The sequence below is a fragment of the Phoenix dactylifera genome, chromosome 1, assembly GCF_051530095.1.
Source record: "Phoenix dactylifera cultivar Ajwa chromosome 1, Ajwa_hap1_PhDact_Kaust_v1.1, whole genome shotgun sequence".
In the NCBI taxonomy this organism is placed as follows: domain Eukaryota; kingdom Viridiplantae; phylum Streptophyta; class Magnoliopsida; order Arecales; family Arecaceae; genus Phoenix; species Phoenix dactylifera.
In genome coordinates, this window is record NC_143190.1 from 31,919,863 (window position 1) to 31,943,544 (window position 23,682).

Genomic DNA, 23,682 nt, shown 5'->3' on the forward strand with positions numbered 1-23,682 from the left:
AATATGCCCTACACCGAATAGTTGGGTCAAATAGTGCCGGGTACTACCACTAGCCTCCCCATTGGCACCATCCCTATGATGAGCAATATAGAAGGGTTAAAATGTTTACTTCAAACTTTTTCTGTAATTAATTACGGATTTTATCTCTTCCAAAAGGAATGTTCATATTAGTCTCACAAATGTGCCAAATATATTATGCTTGTTTTGCTTTTCCTTAAAATTGAAGTATTTGCCTTTACTTAGATTTTACTTCTCTTGAATAATATCCATTTTTTTTTCTTTATCTCTCTCTCTTTTTGTTATTCTCAAGTAATTTACATGAAAGAGCAGAATAAAGAAATAATCTTATGTATCATATAGATGTATATCATGCAAACAACATTTTCATTATGCTCAAGAATTCATAGCTTCTCACAAGTCAATTCAAATCAGCATTTTAAGCATATATTTGTGTATTTCATGGTTATGATATAGGCAAAGGAATATTTTAGTTTGAGCAAACCATGAATCAATTTCTAAAAGCATTAGTCAATTAATATAGACATGATATCAAGAAATTAATAATTAAAGATTTTAACCATGCCACAATAAGATTTAAGTTATTGACTTTGTTCAGCTAATTTATGAGAGAGGTATCTAAAATTACCGATTCATTCTATATTCTTCAAGTCAAACTAGATTTCTTATGTGTGAAGGTTTGGCTGAAGAAGGTCCTCTCTCTTGTTTGCATGTGAATGTTTATTGTATCTTATGTGGAGGTATCCTTCAAGTTGAAATCTCTCATTTTCTTGCTCAAGGATCCTGCATTATTAACAAACTCCTTTTCTTTCTTGAAAGAAAGTCATTAGTTACTTCAAAATACAAAACATTCATACAACATATTTCTTAACTAGATGACTCAAAATAAGATATGACAATAATTGAATATTGAGTCACTTTACTCAAGAGATTGCCTAAATATAAGCAAGCACATGTCACTTGAACTAAAGAGATAGTTTCATTAACCAAGATGGTTCAAGAACAAGCATGTGAGGCAATAGGAAGATTCATCAAGGTCAAATCAATTTCTTGTTTTCAGAATCAATTTAGCTTAGATTCTATTTGCTTAAGATAACTATCAATAAGACGTGCTAGCTAAGTTTTAATCAAATTATCTTAAACAATTGTTTCTATTAAAATTCAGATTGTTACATAGAATCAAAATGATAAACTATATTCTCAATAAAGGATCTAGTTTTAATAAGAATAGTATGAATTGATATTTCTACAACTAGTATCTTTTCATTGAATTTTCAATATGCATTGCTTCAAGAGTAATATCCAAAGAAACACTGTTTTATCAGATTTGGCATATCTTTCATTGTTGATGAGAGCATAACATGTACAATTGAAAAACATGAAAGTGTGCAACATTTGATTTTCCCTTTTTTTTTTGAGTTCACAAGGGGTTTTCTTCAAACATAGATCTAATAGAAACCTTATAATATGACAAGCTGTGATGATAGCATTAATTAAAAGTTACTATCACAAAGCATTGTTATTACACAAATTTTCCAAGGGTTCTATTTTTATGTTTTTATAACCCTATATGCAATGGTGTTCTTGGTGCAAGCACAATTATATTCAATACCATTTTCTGTACAAAACTTATCAACAAATTGGTTTTCAAAGTTGTGCCATGAATTTTCACAGTTTGCAAACCTTTTTCATTTGAAACCTTTTGTAAGTTTGTGCCAAAGCAGAAAATATTTCAATTTAATTGCCAAGAATAAAACCAACATTAGCTTTGAGAAATCATCCATAATTACAAAATTAAAGAGCTTATCTCCTAGGTTCACAATCCTAGAGATCCAAATAAGTTCATATGGAGAATTTTCAAAGGCTAAAAGGTGGAAACAATGTTTTCAGATTTAGAAATGATTCTAGCTTATTTTTCTAGATGACATACATAGCAAACTTTGACCTTGCAAAAATTAATCTAAGTGAAACAATGACAAGGTCTTTTGAGATTAAGTCCATACTAGTATGAGTTGATTTTATATTACAAAACTAGACTCTTTAATCTTGGTATTCTTAATGCATATATTTAAAAAAAAATATACCAAGTAGACATTCTTATGTTTATAATCAATAGAGATAATGCCATGGATAAGAACTCTCAATCAAGTATATAGAAAATTCAAAGAGTTATTCTAAGAGTATTGATTAAGCAAATTATCCATCAATAACTGAAGCATAATATAGGAAGATGGAGTGATTTGGATATATTTTTTTTTCATGCCAAAAGTATCACTTATATCACAGAAATGATTAATACTAGCTACAATTTCAATATGAGAGGATGCAAGGATTACTAATTTCATTATTTCTTCCATTTTGGTCACTCTTCTTAATTATATTTTAAGTTCTATTCTTTAACACGTGTCTAGAGAACCCATTGTCCAGATTCATTGGAATCTTGGGTAGCTAGACACATTTGCTAAAAATGATCATATTTTCAACTTAGACACCCAAGCTCTTTTGGGTCCTTGCAGGTTAGCTATAATTGTTCCTTTTGGAACCCATATTCTCTTAATTACCATTTTGTCTATTAGTTTGCAGGTTTTAGGATTACAAGTAATATACTTCTGCATATTTTTGCTAAATTTAAACAACATAGATTTAGCAAAAACAGATAATGAATTTTCAGTTTTTTGTTTCTGTTTATTAGTTTCACCAAATTTGTGAAAAATTATTTTAGGATGAATAGTGGAGGATTTAAGAATTATATTCTCAAAAGATTTTTGAGTGTACCAAGGTTGATATCCCAATCCAGCTTTGTCATATACAGCTCTTGAATTTTCTATCATTAAATTCAGTTTTTCAGAGCTGAGAGTGAATCTTTCAACAGTAGGTTTCAAATTATCAACTTCTTTAGTTAATTTTTCATTATCTTCTAAAAGCAGTTCATTGTTTTTCTTAAGTTTATCATGGCTTTCAGTGAGAAGTTGATTTCTCTGATTTAGTTCTTTATTTTCTTTAATTAAGATTTCAATTTCATTAGTCAGTTTTAGTTTTTCATCTATTAGGATTTGATTTTCATTCTTCAAGTTCTTGTTCCTACAAATAAGTTTCTTATGTTCTAAATACAAATCAGAAAAGACATCATGAAGTTTATCAAATGTAAAATCATCTTTAGTTTTAGCATGTACCTCATATATCTCATCTTCATGTGCCATTAAGCATGAATTTGCAATATGATGCTGCTCTTCTTCTACACATGATGTTTCAGATTTGTTAGTGCATTCATATTTAACTTCAAGCATATTCCATATTTTCTTAGCAGTTGTGCAAAAAGATATGCAATTAAGTTCACTATCATCTAATGCACAAAATAGCAAATTCATGGCTTTTGCATTTTGCTGATCCATTTTCTTATCATGATTAGTGCTTGTGTGTGGTCCATTGACTATGATACTCCATAAATCATAGTCATATGCTTGAATGAAAATGCACATGCGTGCTTTCCAATATGTATAGTTTATGCCATTAAAAAGTGGAGGTCTATCAATTAATTGTCCCTCTCCTATAGAACATCCCACTTGGGTTGTCATGATCTTTAACTCTTGATTGTGAGATCAATGAGTACTATTGGAGCACCTTGCTCTGATACCACTTGTTGCCCAAGGTGACAAGCCAAGAGGGGGGGGTGAATTGGTTTCTTTTAACTTTAACTATCTTACTTGTGTTAAATGAATGGTTAGTAAGCTAAAGCAAATCACAATGCAAACAACAAGAAGTATAGTGGTTCGGTGCTCTCCTTAGCACCTACGTCCACTCCCCAAGCGACCCCTTGGGAATTCACTATAATCCCACGGATTACAGTTGGATTGTTTTCCGGGCTCACAATCCAAAAACCTTTACACTTTGGTTTTCCGGGTTCACCAAAAACCTATGTTGGTTTTATGGGCTTACCAACGAACCTATACAATTGGTTTTACGGGTTCACCAACAACCTACGTTGGTTTTACGGGCTTACCAACAACCTATGTTGGTTTTACGGGCTCACCAACGAACCTTTACAATTGGTTTTCCGGGTTCACCAATCAACCTATTCCGTTGGTTTTGCGGGCTAACCAACCAACCTTTACAAGTAGTTTAATAAACAAAGGAAGAAGATTTAAACTCCTAGATGAGCAAATATAACAATATAATCTACAAAGAAGAGTTTAGAGAATATTTATCGCTTGATGTGACTTCTCTCTTCTTTGTCAAGGATGCTTCACTCTTCAAGGGTGGATGGAGCTCTTGATGACTCTTTGAATCTGCTCAACCACTTTCTTTTGATTCTTGAATGAAGCACTTGGATGAAGCTTGCCTTGCTAGGGTTCTCTCTTGAATGCACTTGATGTATTTTCCAAAGCTTACTTCCTCTGATGAATACTCCCTCTTAAATACTTCTCCAACCTCCAAATAGTCCTTCCTGACCGTTGGATTGAAGAAACTAGCCGTTTATAGCCGTTGGGAGTCCAAAAAGCACTTCTGCACAACTAGCCGTTATGCTTCTGCCCGTGCTTGGGTCGGCTCAACCTGTCCTTGGGTCGACCCAACTTTCACTTGGGTCGACTCAAACATTCCTTGGGTCGACCCTCTCAGAAACCACAGAAACCTGAATTTCAGCCTTCCTTCTCATGGGTCGACCCAACCATTCTTTGGGTCGACTCAAAGTTCACTTGGGTCGACTCAACTTCTTCTTGGGTCGACCCTCTCAGTAATTCCAGAGAACCATTTTCTGTCTGCCTTTCTGTCTTGCCTTCGGGTCGACCCTCTCAGGGTTTGGGTCGACTCAAGCTTGGGTCGACTCAACCACTGTTTGGGTCGACCCTCTCAGTAAATCCAGAGAACATATTTCTTTCATGTTTTGAGGTTCTTGAAGTTTGGGTCGACTCATGCTTACCTTGGGTCGACCCAACTCACTGTTCATCTGTGCCAATTTTGCAGAAGTGTGCCAAATGACTTCTTGATGTGCCGGGGTCGACCCAATCATCCTTTGGGTCGACTCAATCTACACTTTGCTGCATCTCAAGGTTAGATTCATTCAAATGAACAAAGACATGTATCTATATCAATTCATACAAATATACTGAGAGTAATGAACTTATAAATGAAGTATCAATTTAACTTATAATATACTCTAGATAATTGCTTGTTAATCATCAAAATAATACTATCATCCTCAGATAGGACCGAAACTTATCCAGGGCAAATACTACAGCTAGTAATTCTTTCTCAGTAGTGGTATAATTCAATTGTGCATCTGAGAGTGTTTTACTAGCATAGTAGATGACGTGAGGTAGCTTTTCTACTCGTTGTCCTAAAACTGCCCCAATGGCATAGTCAGAAGCATCACACATAAGTTCGAATGGAAGGGTCCAATTGGAAGGTTGTATGATGGGTGCTGTAGACAACTTAGATCGGAGTTTTTCAAAGGCCTCTTTACATGCTTCATCAAAAACAAAGGGTGTATCCTTGGCAAGGAGATTGCACAAGGGCCTCGAGATTTTGCTAAAGTCTTTAATGAAGCGACGGTAAAATCCAGCATGGCCAAGAAAAGAACGAATTTGTTTCACAGATTTGGGTGGAGGAAGATTAGAAATAAGATCAACTTTAGCTTTATCTACTTCAATCCCTCTTTTGGACACAATGTGTCCCAAAACTATTCCCTCTTGAACCATAAAATGGCTCTTTTCCCAACTTAGCACTAGATTGGTTTCCTTACATCTTTTCAGAACCAGGGCTAAATTACTGAGACAATCATCGAATGAGGGGCCAAAAACTGAAAAATCATCCATGAATACTTCCAGAAATTTTTCTACCATGTCGGAAAAAATTGCCATCATGCATCGTTGAAATGTCGCAGGTGCATTGCATAGTCCAAATGGCATTCTTCTATATGCAAATGTTCCGAATGGACATGTGAAAGTGGTTTTCTCTTGATCATCAGGATACACGGCCACTTGGTTATATCCAGAATAACCATCTAAGAAACAGTAGAAACCCTGACCGGCTAACCTTTCCAATATTTGGTCAATAAAGGGTAAAGAAAAATGGTCCTTCCTAGTCATGGAGTTTAACTTCCTATAGTCGATGCAAACACGCCAGCTAGTGGTCGTGCGTGTAGGCATTAATTCTCCTTCTGCATTTTCAACCACAGTAATGCCCGACTTCTTTGGTACTACTTGAGTCGGACTCACCCAGTTGCTATCAGAGATAGGATAAATGATTCCAGCATCTAGCAACTTTACTACTTCTTTCTTGACCACCTCTTTCATGTTAGGGTTAAGTCTCCTTTGCATTTCACAGGTTGGTTTTGCATTTTCTTCTAGGTGAATGCGATGCATGCAAATAGATGGGTCAATCCCCTTTAGATCAGTTACAGACCATCCAATTGCATGTTTGTGTTCTCCAAGTACACTCAAAAGTTGACTCTCCTGTTTGTCAGATAGGTCAGCTGCGATGATTACAGGTAGGGTCTCTTCGGGTCCTAGAAAAGCATACTTAAGGGTTACCGGAAGTGGCTTTAACTCAAGTTTGGGAGGGGACTCGATGGAGGGGCACTATAGTGTACTAGAAAGAGTAGGAAGAGGTTCATATCGGACATGCCAAGGATGAGACTTTGTGAGAGACGGATTGTCAAGTAAGACATTGACTTCTTTTATGGCATTGTTTAAATCAAGATTATCAATGTCAAAATGGGCTAGACATGCTTCCAGAGGATCATCTGTCAGAATATAGGGAAGGGCTTCTTCTACAAGATCGTCCATTCTGTCTACTAGAAAACACTCATCTTCCCTTGCAGGTTGATCGGAGGCGTGGAATACATTCAGTTTGACTTTCATGTTCCCAAAGGATATATCCATCACCCCCGTTCTACAGTTAATACATGCATTGGCTGTAGCTAGAAAGGGACGACCAAGAATCATGGGGATCTGTTTCTTGAGATTGGGCACAGGTTCCATATCAAGAACGATGAAATCGACTGGGAAATAAAATTTGTCGACCTTGACTAGGACATCTTCAATTGTTCCTCGTGGTATTTTAACAGATCGATCAGCCAACTGTAGGGACACCGAGGTAGGCTTCAATTCACCTAATCCGAACTTTTCGTAGACTGAATAAGGAAGGAGGTTAACACTCGCCCCTAGATCTAATAATGCTCGATCAATAGGATTGTCTCCCACCACACAAGAGATGGTAGGGGCACCAGGATCCTTGAACTTAGGAGGGGTTTTGTGCTGAAGGATGGAGCTCACTTGTTCAGTCAGGAAGACCTTTTTAGGCACATGTGTCCTAGATTTTCATTTCTGTGTACAAAGGTCTTTAAGAAATTTGGCATACGATGGAACTTGTTTTATAGCATCAAGGAGAGGGAGGTTGATTTTGACTTGTTTGAATACCTCCATTATTTCTTCCAACGAAGTTCCTTTCTTGCCAAAGGCAGAAGGTGTATTCAGACACTGGGGGAAAGGAGCCTTCAGTGTAAACGGTGTGGTCGATACTGGACTAGATGGCGACACAGACGAGTTCGCGTTCTCTTTAGGCACAGTCATATTCTTATCTTCATTTTCTTTATGTTCTTTTTCTCCAACCTTATTATCTACTATGCGTCCGCTTCTTAAGGTGGTCATGGCATTGGCTTGTTCATGGTGAACATCATTCGGTTGAGTCTCTTGAGCCATGTATTGCCCTCTCGGGTCACTCACTGGTTGGCTTGGAAGCTTTCCTTCCTCTCTTTTATTTAGTGCACTCGCTAACTGCCCTAGCTGGGTTTCTAATTTAGCAATAGACTGAGTATGGGAGTGCAACAATTGTGAATTGGCTTCGAGTCCTTGAAGAGCAGTTAAAACCTTTTGCTCAAAAGCCATATCTTTTTGGGGTGCTGGAGGAGGGACATGTTGAAATTGTGAATAGTGAGTAGGAGGGCGGTTTGGGTGAACATTCTGGAATGGTTGAAAGTTTTGGGAATAAGGTTGGGAAGTATTGGAAGTCTGCTGCTTCCAAGAGAAGTTTGGATGGTTGCGCCACCCCGGGTTATAAGTATTGGAAAATGGGTCATTACCCGGTCGGGATTGCGTTTGGGCAGCATTTACTTGTTCTTGCACAAATTCAGGGAATTGAGCTGCCGAAGGGCATTCATGAATAGGGTGAGACGGGCTAGAACAAAGAGCACAAACTTGTGCTTGGGGAAAGTTTGGAAACTGTTCTCTAGACATTAGCTGGTCCAACTTGCGGGATAGTGCATCTACTTTATCAGATGACCTATGGACTGGCTAACTTCATATATGGTTCCTTTTCTTTGAGAACTCGGGGGTGCTTGACGAGCGGAGGAGGCATGGTGGAGGGAATTTTCATTAAGGTTTTCAAACATCTGCCATGCCTCATGCTCACTCTTAAGCATGAAAGTTCCCCCACACGAAGCATCAACCATCTGACGGTTTCGTTCAGACAACCCGTCATAGAAACATTGCACTAATTGCCATTTGGGTATTTGATGATGCGGGCATTTTCGGAGTAAATCTCTAAATTTTTCCCAAGTTTCATGAAATTCTTCCCTGTCAGATTGGGAGAAGCTCGTGATAGCACGCCTAAATTGGTTTGTTCTTCCTATGGAAAAATATTTTTTTAGAAATTCATGTTGCATTTGTGCCCAAGAGAGAATAGAATTGGCTTCTAATGAATGGAGCCATTGTTTAGCTCTATCCTTAAGGAAAAAAGGAAACAGCCTAAGTTTCAGAGCATCATCAGTGAAGTTCTGAATTTTGACAGTGGTACAAATCTCAAGGAACTCATCTAAATGTTTGTATGGATCTTCATTATTGAGTCCATAAAAAGAGGGAAGCATTTGGATGACACTAGACTTAATTTCAAATTGCATAGCAGCAGTGGTATCAGGTAGTCGAATACAAGATGGAGAGGTATAAATGGAAGGAGTGAAGTACTCCTTTAACAGTTTGGGTTGCTCTTCAGCCATCTCGACAAGTGGTGTAGATCCTATGGTTCTATAGGTCCGGATTTCGGCTCGAAGGGTCCTAATAGAACGCTCTATTTCAGGGTCAAAAGGTACTAATTCGGGAGACCTGGAACGACACCCTAGCATACACTAAGACTCCTCTGATTAGTCAAATACAGTCAAGCATGCACTAAAAAGAAAAACACATCAATTCCTTAAGTTCACCCTAAAATCACTAGACAGCTCCTAACTGGTTTGAAGAGGGCACCTAAGCCTCCAATCCGGTCTAATGACTGAGCTGACCAGGTAAGCTCCCAGGTAAGTGGGGGGGTCACGATGCGTTGCAAAGGTCCCACTTAAAAACCACTTGCCTCGAACAGATGAACTGTCTTCCTTAAAGAGACAAAGCTTGCCTAGACATCAACTAAGCCACAGAGCGAAATTGGTGCAACTTTCGGTGATCTTCATCCTATTGAGCTCGAATGTCCCTAGGGGCCAACGTCTAATTGATTTTAATTAATGTGATAGCTATGTGAGAATTGATTCACCTAATTTGGGCAAGAATCTGGTGATGAAATCCAGTTCTTATCTTGTTGGGGTGATTGCCCTTACTATGTGCAGATTAATTGGTGTATGTGTATCAAGCATGCATTCACACTTTTGCTGAATTTAAAATCAAACAATCACCACACAAGGAAATTTAAATAAGAAAGGTTTAGATGTTACCAAAGGAAATTTCCCCAGCAAAATTTTTTTTACTTTTAAAGCAAACCTCTACAGCATTCTTTTTCCAGTAGTTCCCTTTTGATCGTCCCAAATTTTCTCTTCGATTCCTGATCAAATAAAAATCAAAAATTAGTAAAGGAGAGAAAGGAGATAAGAGAAATAACAAAAATAGAAAATATTTTTATTTAATTTTAAATATATATTTTTTTGAAAGTTTTTTTTTATTATGAAAAGAAAAACAACTATGCTAACAATTCCCGGCAACGGCGCCAAAAATTGATAGTCAACTTTAAAGACCACACAATAGCACGTATCTGGTAGGATAGTGATTACGGGTATCGATCCACAGGGATTGGGGTATAGTTATTTTTCTTAAAAATAAAAATATTTAAAATGATGAATTTGTGAAGACTATTAAACTAAGCAATTGAATAAAAAAATGCAATTAAAATGATATCAATTTGCGAGAACCTAGGGCAAGGAATTCACCACTAACATCGGAACAAGGGTTATTTATATTTTAATTTATTCTTAGATTAACATGCAAATTGGCTACAAGCCTAATAAGCACTCGAATAAAATTTCACAGAAGTAATTTAGGCATAATCCATCTTTAGTTTAGCATGAAATGTCTACCCTAATCTAAGGTGGTAGCACATCGCATCTTCCTTAAGCATGAACTATCTTATTTTTACTTCAATGATCATGAAGAGCAGTTGTATAAACTTCATATTTAAAATCACAGAAATTAAATATGAGATGAAATAAAATATTCATTAGAAGCAGAATAAGGTTTATACAACTCCAAGAATAGAAATTAAAAATATAAAAACCCTTGGCCCTTTGTTAGGGCTACATCCAGCCCTAGTGAGGAGATCAGCCCTGCATGGAGTTGGAGACGGCAGCAGCAGCACAGCAGCAGGCTCCCATCTCTTCCTTCATGATTTCTTTCTTTGAAATATTCCCAAAATAACAAAACTCTTCTCTCTCCTCTTATTTTTTTTATTCTCTCATGTTCCCGTGGCTCACTCCCTCCCATGTTTCCTCTTCTTCTTCCCGTGGGACTTGCCTCCGAGAGATTGATGGCTGAAGGGGTCCGTCTCCTCCCCTTTTATAGCCTCCACCAGATACTGGAAACGGATCGCGAACGGAGGAGACTGTAGACGCGTTGGGCCATTGTGGATGCATTCAGTTGGGATCGGGATGAAGCTGATGCACTTCTTCAACGCGGAAGGGAACATGGCTCTGTTGAGAGAATCTCGGATGGCTGGAACGAGCGTGGGCGAGCTGGGATTGGAGTTCATCCGGAGGCTGATGAGAGCTGATGCCGTTTAGGAGTGATCCGGAAGAGGCTAACGCGAACGGAAGGAGAGAAGATCACGGAGAAACAGGGGATTCGGATGGCAGCTGGGATATGTGATCTAGAAAGAAGATCTAGCTCATGGGATGAAGATGACTCGCTGAATTACCGGTCATGGGAGGAGATGGGTTGCCAGGAGATGATCTAGAAGGGCTTTTGAAGAAGTTGTTGCACGGGATGAGCATGAGAGGAACCCGGAAGGGCTTCGAATCCGCTGATGGGCAGATGGATTCGGCTGAAATTAATCCCGAAACAGGGGAATCGGTTTGGATGAGGATGAACGCAGAAGAAACGTGTGAATGAGAGGATGATGCTGGACGTTTGGATCATTTGGTTGTGCTGCCGTTGGCTGGAAATCCGGGAGATGTTTCTGGTTTTTATCCGCACGAAACAGAGGATAGAATGTTTGGATATCGGTTGATAACAGGGAACGGATGCATGGGTTTTTGTTGATGGATATAGGAGATTTGGGAAGGACGTGGATGATGGATAGCTTGATTCGGCTGATGCGGAGGATTTGAGCTGATATGTGATGAGGATGGAAGCAAATCCGGATGGGATCTGGATTCTCGGGAACGGCTTGGGACGTTGGGAGTAGTCCGGCAGAAGGTTGCTGGTTCTCATCCGGAAGATGGCTGGGAGATGAAGTATAGACAACGGAAATCACTCAAAGTTAGCTGGGATCAATTCGGAATGTCGGGATGCATGGGATTCGGGGAGGTGAACTCATCCGTGGATGGAGTCAATTCCAAACGGGAGAGGGAGAAACGAGGAGTTGGGAAGTTGGGATCTCGGGAAGGTGAGTTCTAATCCGTGGATGCTGAGATCAAGCTGGTTCTCGTTGGGGAAGATGGAATGAACGAGCTGGCTGGGAGGAGATCGTTGAAAGAAGAAAAGATGAGCTGGGAGTTTTCGGAAGGAGAAGACGTGGCTTTGTTTGTGGACGGGAGCGGAATGGTTGGGAAGTTAAGGAAGTTTGGAATGGGATTGGTTCTGGGTGAATGTCGTGGAACAGGGGAAGGCTAGCATGGGAGGTTTGTGCTTATTTTAATGTGATTTGGCTAGGAAGATGGAATTAACCTCGTATGGCTGGGAACACGGTTGGGGTGTGGGCTTAGGCAATCACTCAATTGGATTTGACTTGACCTGCATATATAAAACTTAATAAATAATCAAATCAAACTTTGATAGTTTATAAAAATGCAATGGTGAAGGTAACACATTTTTTTAGTTACATTTACAAAATATGTGAATTAAAATAATGATAAGTGCTATGAATAGGATATTAATTTATGCATTATTTAGCACTTATCAGCTACCCCCCGACTTCCGAGTTCGAGCGGCTTGCTAGCTCGGACGTGGGAAGTAGAAGTTGTCATTATGGTTATTGAGGCCGAAGGGGATCACGTCTGCACCCTTACGCACCTCGAAGCTTTTAAAACGGAGTCTGCGCCTTTTGGCTCTTCGAGGTCGCTCTACATGGCGAACTTATACTGGGGTCTGTGTCCTTACACATCTCGAAGCAGCTACAACGGGAACAGCACCCTTTGGATCTCCGAGATCGCTTTGTACGGCGAACTCATGATGAGGGTCCCTGGGCCCAATGGGGCGGCGCCTCGATCCCGTGGTCGAGGCCTCCCTCTTAAATAGGTACGTCGCTTCGCGCCTCAAAACGAACACGCAGCATGATCCGAGGTCAGATGTTTCTGATCTCGTATTGGCAGGATAGTGATCTGGGGAGGCTGAGGTTACATCGGCGCTCCACGTGTCCCTGAGGCTTATTAAATGGAGGGAGCGGGGGTGACGTCCGCTCGTCTTTCAAGGTAGTCCGGTTTTGCGGACCCATGATGAGGCCGTGAGATCCGATGGGACGGCGCTTCGATTTTGTACCCGACTTATTGATCTGGAGTGAATGCGGTGCTTCGGCTTCCGAGGCCGACACGTGGCGCAATCCAGACGGGGGGTGGAAACCGAACCCGCCGATCTGGGCCGTCAGGGGGGTCTATATAAACCCCACGAATCTGCCCTAAGAGTTCTATTTGGTTGCCTTTCATCTTGCCGTTTCCTCCTTCATCCTACCTTTCGCCAAATCTTGCCGGCGGTGCCCGGAGCGATTTCCGGCGACTTTCCCGTAGGTTTCCACCCTGTATTAGCTAGGGTTCCTCTTCCTCCTCCTCTTTACTCCCTTTACCTTTAGTTTATTTCATTTCTCTGTAAAATGGGTCTCGGTCCAGAGGAAGTAGGGTCGAGTTTGTCGAGGGAGGAGTTGGAATTAATCCGCTCCCGGTTCTTCTTCCAGCCCGGATTTCGTCTCGAAACCGCAGGGCCGGAGGATAGGGTGATGCGGCCGCCCCCAGGTCGGATCGCGATCCATCGCGAGACGCTCTGGGCCGGTCTGCGGTTCCCTGTTCACGAGTTCGTGAACAACTTGCTGGTAGAGTATCAACTCGTTCCAGCACAGCTTGCTCCGAACTCGTGGAGGACCATAATCGGGTTCTTATCCTTGTGTCTTGCGCACGGGATCCCGATCTCGGTGAGTATTTTCCGCCGGTGTTTTTTATTAAAGAAAATTCCGGCGGATGCGGGATGGCTATACTTCGCCTTTCGGGGCGGTATGTCACTCTTTCAGGATGCCCCTTCCTCTATTCATGATTGGAAGATAAAATTTTTCTTTCTTGCGTCCGAGGCGCCGTGGGGGTTCAACCCGAGGTGGGGGCACCCTCGGTTGAAAGCTCTCAACAGGCTCTCCGAGCCCTCGGGGAGGGAGCTGAGGGTCTTGGACTCCCTACGGACCCTCGGAAAGGGGTTCAACCTAACCGAGCTCCTACGAAGGAGGCCTTGGCGAGCGTGGGCTTGAGTTCGGCGCGCCCCGAGGGTAAGAGTAGTCGCATCGCTTTGTTTTTATCTGTTTTCTCTTCTTACTAACATTGGTCTGACACTTAAGAAAATTTTTGGTTTCAGACATCCCCCATATGCCGACCAGCAGCATGTCCCTCTTCTCTCGACTGAAGAGGCGGGAGGCCGAGGCCGGGGGGGCTATTCTCCAGCCTCGAAAGAAGTCGAGGTCGGCCGGTGCTTCCACATCGGCCGGGATGGGAGGCCCGGAGGCGGGGGCCTCCACAATTGATCAGGGGCGGACACGGGCCGCCGGCGACGCGGGCCTAGCGGCCCCTCCTTGTCCCGCCCCCGTCGCCCAGCGGGAGGGGCCGACCGTAACCCGCTTACGGCGCCCGGGGCCTGAGCCGACCAGAGGCCCCGAAGTCAGAGGCCCCAAAATCCCTAGCTCGGACGAGCCGAGCTCTTCAAGGGTTTTTAGGGAGGAGTCGGCCGAGCCAGGATCCCTACTCCTCGAGGGGAGCTCAGCCATTCACGACGCCGATGTCGCACGCGCCGTATTTCGGCGTGCGATGCTTCCAGCGGACCGGGCCGAGTTTCGAAACTTGCCGCTGGAAGAGATTGTCGACGATACTTACCGCAATACCGCTCGGGTAAGCTACTTTCCCAATTTTCCTTAGACTACTGGCGAATATGTTATGTTTTTCAACTCGTAATCGCTTTACCTTTTTTCTCTTGCAACACATCCACGAAGTCGACACCCTGGTATTCATTGCCCAAGGGTGCCAAGAAGAGACTCGGCAAATAAGCCGGCAATTGGAGCTAGCCAAAAAGAAGATCGCCGAGTTGGGGGCGGCGCTGGCCGAGGCCGAGGCGCGGAGGGAGGCCACTGAGGCCGGGCGCCTAGCAATGGTCGAGGTGCTTGAAGAAGAAAGGGCTGCCCACTCTTTGGCCAAGTCAGCTCTGCGCGCCTTGGAGGCGCGCCTGGGGGAGGTCCAATCCGAGGTCGCGGGCCTCAGGTACGAGGGCGGGGTCCTGCGCCTCAAGATCGAGCAACTGGAGGCTCGAGAAAGGAGGGCACTCGAGCGGACCGAACATGCCGTAGACTCCTTCAAAGAATCGGAGGAGTTTCGCGATATGTTAAAGGAGGAAACCGTCGACGGGTTCCTCCGGGGCTTCGACAACTTCCGAAAGCAGATGGCCCGGATCTGCCCCCAGTTCGATCTTTCGACGATTCGTCCGAGGATGAAGCTGGGTTACGGTTCCGATTCGGACGACGTTCCCGCCGCCCTGGCATCCGAGGCGGAGTCGGCTGAGTTGGACGCAGTCGAGCCTGCGACGGCGGTGGCCGAGTTGGAGGGCGTTCCCGAGGCACCCGTCGAGGCCCCTGCCGCAGACCCCGAGCCCGTGCCCGCCGAAGACCCTCCAGTCATCGCCATAGATGACCCCGAGGGTGACGCCGACGCGACCGCCGCCCCTTAGGACTTAGATTTATTTCTTCTTTCCATTGTAATCGAGGTCGGCCTTCAAATTTTTGAATGGTCGACTTCCAACTTTGTACTTAGCCTTTGGGCCTTTTATTAATGAAAAATTCTTTTTGTCACTCCGCGTTGATCTTTTGTTGTAAACGAGGCCGGAACTTTAACTTGATTGTTTTACCGACCCTCAACTTTGTATATTAGCTTTCGAGTTGCTTGATAAAGGCATATTTCTCTTTGACTATGTTTCGCTTTCCTGAGTTCTGATTACGCTAACTAGAGGGAGCTTCGAGCTTAGATTCTAGGAAACTTTTCTAAGTCCTGTAGCTCGGACTTGAAGATCGCGGAGGTCGCCGTGTTTGGCTTTTAGATTTTTGAGGCACCGAGCTCGGGCCTCAGACCTCCGAGCGGGGCCGTGCTAGACTTGCATAGGCCGCTATCTGGGGGTCTAGCTGAGCTTTCGGGCTCGGCTTTCGGACCGTAGGTCAATAAAAAGGTTAGTTATCGCCCTCGGACCCCGCCGAGGCTTCGGCGAGCGAGGCCGGAACCTGTAGAGGATACCTCGACCTTCTCGAGCTCGATCAGTACGCCCGCGGTCGAGGTCATCTTCATAGGTCAACGTTGGGGTTTCTGCGTATGAGGGCCGAATTGGGCCCTGGTGCCTGTGGGTTCACATAAGTTATCGAGGAGGTTATCGGTAGACGGAGCATGCATGAGGTCAGTAGACTAAACCGACTTGCAGGAGCAATGCGACCTTGGCCAGAATAAAGTCCCGATTTTAATCGGGATGTGGCTGGCAATATGTAGATAAATATAACAAGGCAAGCATCAAGTAGGATGTACCTTTTGTATTTCCAAAATTGCGCTCCTCGTAGCGGAGTGGGCGGCCTTATTTCCTTGCCGACTTTCGGAGTCATTCTTTGACTTTCGGAGAACCCGGGCTTCTCATGGGCTCGATGGCGCCCGCCGAGGTTGAAGGGGTTTGGGAATGCTCCATTAATCTGCGACTCTTTCCGAGGTCGAGGGAGTTTGGGACTCTACGGTCGACCCTTGGGGCATCCCGACCTTGGTCGAGGAATCGTACGTCAGGTCGATGGGTCTGGGAACGCTCTATCGACCTGCGACGCTTTCCGAGGTTGAGGGAGTTTGGGACTCTACGGTCGACCCTCGGGGCATCCCGACCTTAGTCGAGGAATCGTACGTCAGGTCGATGGGTCTGGGAACGCTCTATCGACCTGCGACGCTTTCCGAGGTCGAGAGAGTTTGGGACTCTACGGTCAACCCTCGGGGCATCCCGACCTTAGTCGAGGAATCGTACGTCAGATCGATGGGTCTGCGAACGCTCTATCGACCTGCGACGCTTTCCGAGGTCGAGGGAGTTTGGGACTCTACGGTCGACCCTCGGGGCATCCCGACCTTAGTCGAGAAATCGTACGTCAGGTCGATGGGTCTGGGAACGCTCTATCGACCTGCGACGCTTTCCGAGGTCGAGGGAGTTTGGGACTCTACGGTCGATCCTCGGGGCATCCCGACATTGTCGGAGAATCTTGCGTCAAGTCGATACTTTATCGTCCTGCGATACTTTCCGAGGTCGTGAGAGTTTGGGACTCTATGGTCGAGCCTCGAGGCATCCCGATCTTAATCGAGGAATCTGAGGATCACAAACGACCCGACATTAGAAGAAATAATCATAATTATTGGAATAGACGAATCATTTGTAAAAAGGAGACTGAGTCCATGTTCCTGATTGTCTTAAACCCCTAGGGGTTTCATTGGTAGTATATTCGTAGATTCTCGGAGTTCCAGCTTCGCGAAATTGGAGTCCCTTCGAGGGATTTCAACTTGTATGCTCCGGGTCGTTGTACTCGGGCGATTTGATACGGCCCTTCCCAATTTGGGGCGAGCTTTTCCTGCTCAGTTGGCTGAGAAGCCTCGGCTCTCCTGAGGACGAGGTCCCCTACTTTGAAGAGCTTGGGCTTGGCTCTGGAGTTGTAGTATTGGGCTATTTTCTGTTGGTATCTTGCCATACGGACCCGGGCGACCTCTCGTGTCTCTTCAACGAGATCCAGATTACTCCTGAGTCGGGAAGAGTTGGAGTCGGGGTCGTAGTGCTCCACCCTTGAAGAAGGAAAGCCGATTTCCAGCGGGATGATAGCCTCTGTGCCATGCTAAGTTGAAGGGGGTCTCTCCTGTGGGCAATCGGAACGTAGTCCGGTATGCCCAGAGGACGTTGTACAAGTTCTCGACCCACTGTCCTTTGGATCGATCAAGCTTAGCCTTGAGTCCCTGCAAAATAGTACGATTAGTTACCTCCGTTTCTCCGTTTGTCTGGGGATGGGCGATCGAGGTGAAGCGGTGATCGATGCCAAGCTCGGAGCAAAATTCTTTGAAGTGAACGTTGTCGAATTGTCGGCCATTGTCAGATATAAGGATTCGGGGAAGTCCGAATCTGCAGATTATGGACTTCCACACGAAGTCCCGCATCTTTTGTTCGGTGATCCGGGCTACAGGTTCAGCTTCAACCCATTTGGTGAAGTAGTCGATGGAGACGACCAGAAATTTTCTTTGCCCGGTGGCCAGAGAAAAGGGCCCCAGAATGTCGATCCTCCACTGGGCAAACGACCAGGGGGCGATGATTGAAGTTAGCAGGGCCGAAGGTCGGCGTTGGATGTTGGCGTTCCGTTGGCACCGGTCGCACTTCCGAACGAAGTCCGTCGCATCCTTCTGGAGCGTGGGCCAGTAATATCCTTGTCGCAGGATCTTATAAGCTAACGCCCGACCTTCCAGGTGGTTTCCGCAAATTTCTTCATGGACTTCTCGGAGGGCATAGTCCGCCTCAGAGGGGCGGAGACATCTGAGAAGAGGAGAAGTGAATGATCGACGATAGAGCTTGTTTTCATATAGGACATACCGGGAAGCTTGGCGCTTGATCCGGCGAGCCTCTATCTCATCATGGGGGAGGGTTCCATCTTGGAGATAGCGGACGAACCCGTCGATCCAGCTCGGCTCGAAGTCGATGCACATGGTGGGTTCGGGTTCCTCCGTGTTGGGTGTCTGAAGATGCTCGAGCGTTGTCTCCTTGGAAAGCTCGCTCATGCGGGAGGTCGCCAGTTTGGACAACTGGTCTGCCCTGAGATTTTCCGCTCTGGGAATGTGCTGGATGCTGAAAGAGCCCAAGGCAGATGTGAGTTCCCGCACTTTTTGGAGATATTTTTGCATTGATGGCTCTTTTGCTTCAAAGTCTCCCTGGATCTGGCTCACTATCAGCTAGGAATCGCTGAAGGCCTTTAGGTCTTCCACTTTCAGTTCCTTCGCCAATTTGAGCCCAGCAATGAGAGCCTCATACTCTGCCTCGTTGTTTGAGGCCAGGAATTCGAGGCGTAAGGCTTGTTCGGCCACCACTCTGTCCGGGCTGGTGAGGATGAGTCCAGCTCCGCTACCCCCCGAAGTTGAGGACCCGTCCGAATATAGGACCCATGGTAGCCCCGGGGTTCCCTTCATAGGTGCAGACGGTAGCTTGGGGTCATCTGGCAAGGTGTACTCCACGAGGAAGTCGGCGAGTATTTGAGCTTTAATGGCCGGCCTGGGCCGATACTCGAGGTCGAACTCTCCGAGCTCGACCGCCCATTTGGCGATCCTCCCTGCACGATCTGACCTTTGCAATATTTGCTTCATAGGCTGGTCGGTCAGTATGACTATTGTATGTGCTTGAAAATAAGGCCGGAGTCTTCGAGCCGAGATGATAAGGGCAAAAATTGTCTTCTCAAGCTTAGAATATCGGGTCTCAGCATCCCTGAGGACCCGGCTGATGTAGTAGACCGGCTTTTGGAGCTTGTCCTCTTTCCGGACCAGGACCGAGCTTACTGCAACCGGGGAGACGGCCAGGTATAAGTAAAGAACTTCGTCCCGCTGAGGCTTGGTGAGTAGCGCGGGAGAGGCCAGAAGGCGCCTGAGCTCTTCAAAGGCCTGCTGGCATTCTTCTGACCACAGGAAGTCCTTTGGCCGCTTAAGGATCTTGAAGAAGGGGAGGCAGCGCTCAGCCGATCGGGAGACAAATCTCCCCAAGGCGGCAACCCGTCCGGTAAGCCGCTGTACCTCTTTGACTGTCTTCGGGGCGTCATTTCTTGCAGCGCTCGGATCTTCTCGGGGTTGGCTTCAATTCCGCGCTGGGTCACTATGAAACCCAGGAATTTGCCCGAGGTAACTCCGAACGCGCACTTTGCTGGGTTGAGCTTCATTCGGTATCTCCTGAGCTTGGAGAACGTCTCATTGAGGTCAGCTACATGGTGCTCCGCCGCTCGGCTCTTCACCAACATGTCATCCACATAAACTTCCATATTTCGGCCGATCTGGTCCTCAAAAATTTGGCTGACCAGCCTCTGATATGTGGCTCCAGCGTTCTTCAGACCGAAAGGCATCACCTTATAGCAATAGGTGCCCTTGTCGGTGATGAAGGCCGTCTTCTCCTCGTCTTCTGGCGCCATTCGGATTTGATTATATCTTGAGAAGGCGTCCATGAAGGTCAGCAATTGATGTCCTGAGGTGGAATCGACGAGCTGGTCGATGCTTGGAAGGGGGAAACTGTCTTTCGGGCAGGCCTTGTTCAGGTCGGTGTAGTCCACGCACATGCGCCATTTCCCATTGGCCTTCTTCACGAGGACTATGTTGGTGAGCCAGTCTGGGTAGGAGACCTCCCGGATGAAGCCAGCTTCAGGGAGTTTATCCACTTCCTCGGCCGCAGCACGTTGTCGCTCCGGGGCGGAGCCTCTCTTTTTCTGCTTCACAGGTCTGCTGGTCGGCTTTACCTGGAGTCGATGGACCATGACCTCAGGGTCAATTCCTGGTACGTCGGTGGGTGACCAGGCGAAGACATCAGCATTGTCCCGTAGGAAGCTGATGAGGTGATCCCTCTCGCGGACGCCAAGGCCGGAGCCGACCTGCACAGTTAGCTCGGAAAAATTTTCTCGTAGAGGAACTTGAATGAGGAGCTCACCGGGCTCTACTTGCTTCTTCCAGAGGTCGTCCCTTGTGTCCAGGGTTTCTATGGGTAGCGAGGGGCCCGTTGCCTGAGTCGGCGCCTCAGTTGGTTGCTTCACTCTATGAGCCGCCATGTAGCACTGCTTGGCGACCAGCTGATCCCCGCGGACCTCGCCTACTCCTTGGCCGGTGGGGAATCGCATGAGTATATGGCGGGTTGAGACCACGGCTTGGAGGGCATTTAGCCCCGGTCGCCCAAGGATGGCGTTGTAGGCTGAGGATAGACGGACCACAAGGAAGTCCGTCCTCACAGTGCTTTCCTGGGGAGCGAGGCCGACCGTGACAAGGAAGCTGACCTCACCCTCAACTGGGATCGAGTCTCCGGTGAACCCGACTAGTGGGGTATTAATTTTCTGGAGATGTCCTTCTGGCAACCCCATTTTTTGGTAGGCGTGGTAGTACAAAACGTTGGCTGAACTTCCATTGTCAACTAGGACACGTTTTACATCAAACTTATTTATAATCATGGAGATGACCACAGCGTCATCGTGGGGGGTCTCAACCCCTTCCAAGTCCTCGTCCGAGAACGAAATGACTTCAGCAGTACGCGAGCGCTTCGGGGAGACTCCTTGGGCTGACCCTCCTGCCGAGGCTCCTCCAATTACATTGATGGTGCCGGCGATAGGCCTGTTGTCGTCCGAATTTTCGGGCGGTGTGGCGTTTTCCGCTGGCCTCCTTTCCTCACGTCGGTTCCTTACGAACCGATTGAGTACTCCACGGCGGATAAGCGCCTCTATCTCGTCTCGGAGCTGAAAGCAATCCTCCGTGTCGTGCCCGCGGTCTCGGTGGAAGCGGCAGTACTTCCTGGGATTGCGGGGAACTCCTATATCCTGCATAGGAGGCGGAGGTCGGAAGAAATCCCGACCTTCGATTTCCATCAAAATCTCGGCCCGGGGAGCATTGACAGGTGTGTAATTCTCGTACCTCCCTGGGTACGTCCGAGGCCGTGGTGGGGACCTTGGTCGAGGTGGGGTCTTCCGTTGCGGTTGTCCCCGCTGCCGAGGCGGGCTCCTCAGTCGGGGGAGGTTCTTCTCTCGACGGGGGGATCGGCTTCTTTGTCGGCCGCGCTCCTCGCGGCGTTTCTTCTGCTTCCTTGAGGCGGGCTCAACCGCACCCCGCCTGGAGGCGATTGCCTCCTCGGCCTTTGCATACTTCCGAGCTCGGGCCAGCATCTCGGTGAAGTCGGCGGGGAAGCTCTTCTCGATAGAGAAGAGGAATCGATAAGAGCGAACCCCAGTCTTTAGAGCCGACATGGCTATTGACAGGTCCAGCTCGCGAACTTCCCACGTGGTGGCGGTAAACCGGTCTAGATACTCCTTGAGAGATTCCCCCTCCTTCTGCTTGACATCCAGGAGGGAATCCGACGTCCGCCGTTGGCGTCGGCTGGCAGCAAAATTAGTAGCAAACTGCCTGCCAAGTTGCTTGAAGGAAGATATCGTGCTCGGCTTTAGCCCAGAAAACCAAAGCCGAGCCGTCCCTCGGAGAGTCGCCGGGAAGGCCTTACAAAGTACGGCCTCCGAGGATTCTTATAGGGCCATGAGAGCTCGGTAACTCTCCAAGTGGTCGAGGGGGTCAGTGATTCCGCTGTAGGGCTCCACTTGAGGCATCTTAAACCTCGCGGGGACCGGCTCATCCTCGATCTGGCAGGAGAAGGGGGACTTGGTGGTGAATTCAAAATCCCCCTCTTGTCTTGCCTTCTTGCTGTGGAGCGCTTCGATCTGGCGCTCCAAGTGTTCGACTTTCCTGTCGAGCTCCCCAACCCGTGGAATCGCCACCGTGGTTTGCTCCGGCTCACGGTGGTCTGGGGCTGATTCGGCTTTAGAGGGTTGGGGTCTTCTGTTGAGACCTTCCCCCGGCAGCTCTCCTTGGGGGGAGGCCCGCCCTTCGTTGTTGGCCTTGGAGGAGCCGTGAAGATTCTAGCCTGGGAGAATTGGGCCATTGGGAGGAAACTCCGGCAAGACCTGGGCCTCCGGGGAAAGCGTTGGTAAGGCCTCCTCACGCCGCATGCCTTGAATGGCTGCGGCCAGGGCCTGAACTTGCTGCACCAGAGCATTGAATTGCTCCGGCTGGACCTGGGGAACCGGGTCAGCCGGAGTAGGCGAATTCTGGACGGAGTGTCCAGGACTCTGTGGGGGACGCCGGGAGATATTGGAGGCTCTCTTACTTCTCAACTTCATGATCGCGACTCGGTCCCTTCCTCTAGCACCAACTGTTGCTGGAAATTGGACCCGGGGGCGATCGTCGGTCGAGGAGGGGGAGCGGCGGTGGACACAGGAGAGTGGCGGTCCGTCGGCGGGCGGCGTCCTCCGTCGGGGTGCCTGCAGAAAAGCCGGTGGCCGGGTTTTCCGGCGCCGGCCCTCCGATGCTTAAGTCAGAAGGGGGCTATCTGTGTTCAAAGGAGATAGAGGAGAACAATATTTTTTGAGTTTTCTGTGCCCCACCCCCCTTTGAGAAGCAAGGGTTTTCTTTTATAGGGGGGTCGGTTTACCTGTGATGTGATGGGGCGAGGCCGTCGTACGGCTCGGCATGTTGCTTGGACTGGCAAACGATCGGGTGAATCATTGCATTAATGTCGGAAATGAGGCCGTCGTACGACCCGAGCTGGCACGCGATCGAGTGAATCATTGCATTGGTGTCGGAGGTGAGGCCGAGATCAGAGACTTATCACGGTTGATTGGACTCCGCTGAGCTGATTTGCCATGGAGAGCCGTAGGTCCGTAGATAATAGGAGCCATGCGTATTAATTGTTGAGTAAGCCGGAGATGCGCATTAATGGTTGAGTAGGCCGGAGAGTCACATTAATTGTTGAGTGAACTGGGGGTTTGCAGAGGTCATGCGCAATAAATGCTGGGGCAGTGGCAGGATATGGCCTTCGGCCGGACTTCGGAGGGGTTCGGCCGTAGTAGGTGGTCGACAAGGACAGACCTTTGGGGTCGGGAATTCTCCAGGTCGGACGTTTTGAGGTCGGACGCCGACCTCAGTCGTCCAAGTTCGGCGGCTATGCGGCCTTTTAGAGGCGGGGTTACTATATTGCTGGGGGGAAAATCGTATTCCCCCAACAGTTACTATTTGAAGTATGTATCACAGGTCTTCATAGACAATTAACCCATTCATCCTTTTATTTTTTTTTGAGAAAAATGAAGGAGCAAAAAGCCTTGTCCCATTTATTAAAGACCAATGAACCTGAGCAAGGAAAGAAGGGAATTGCAGGGAAGATGTCAGGGTTTGAAGTTCACAAAACCAACTAGGCAAACTCA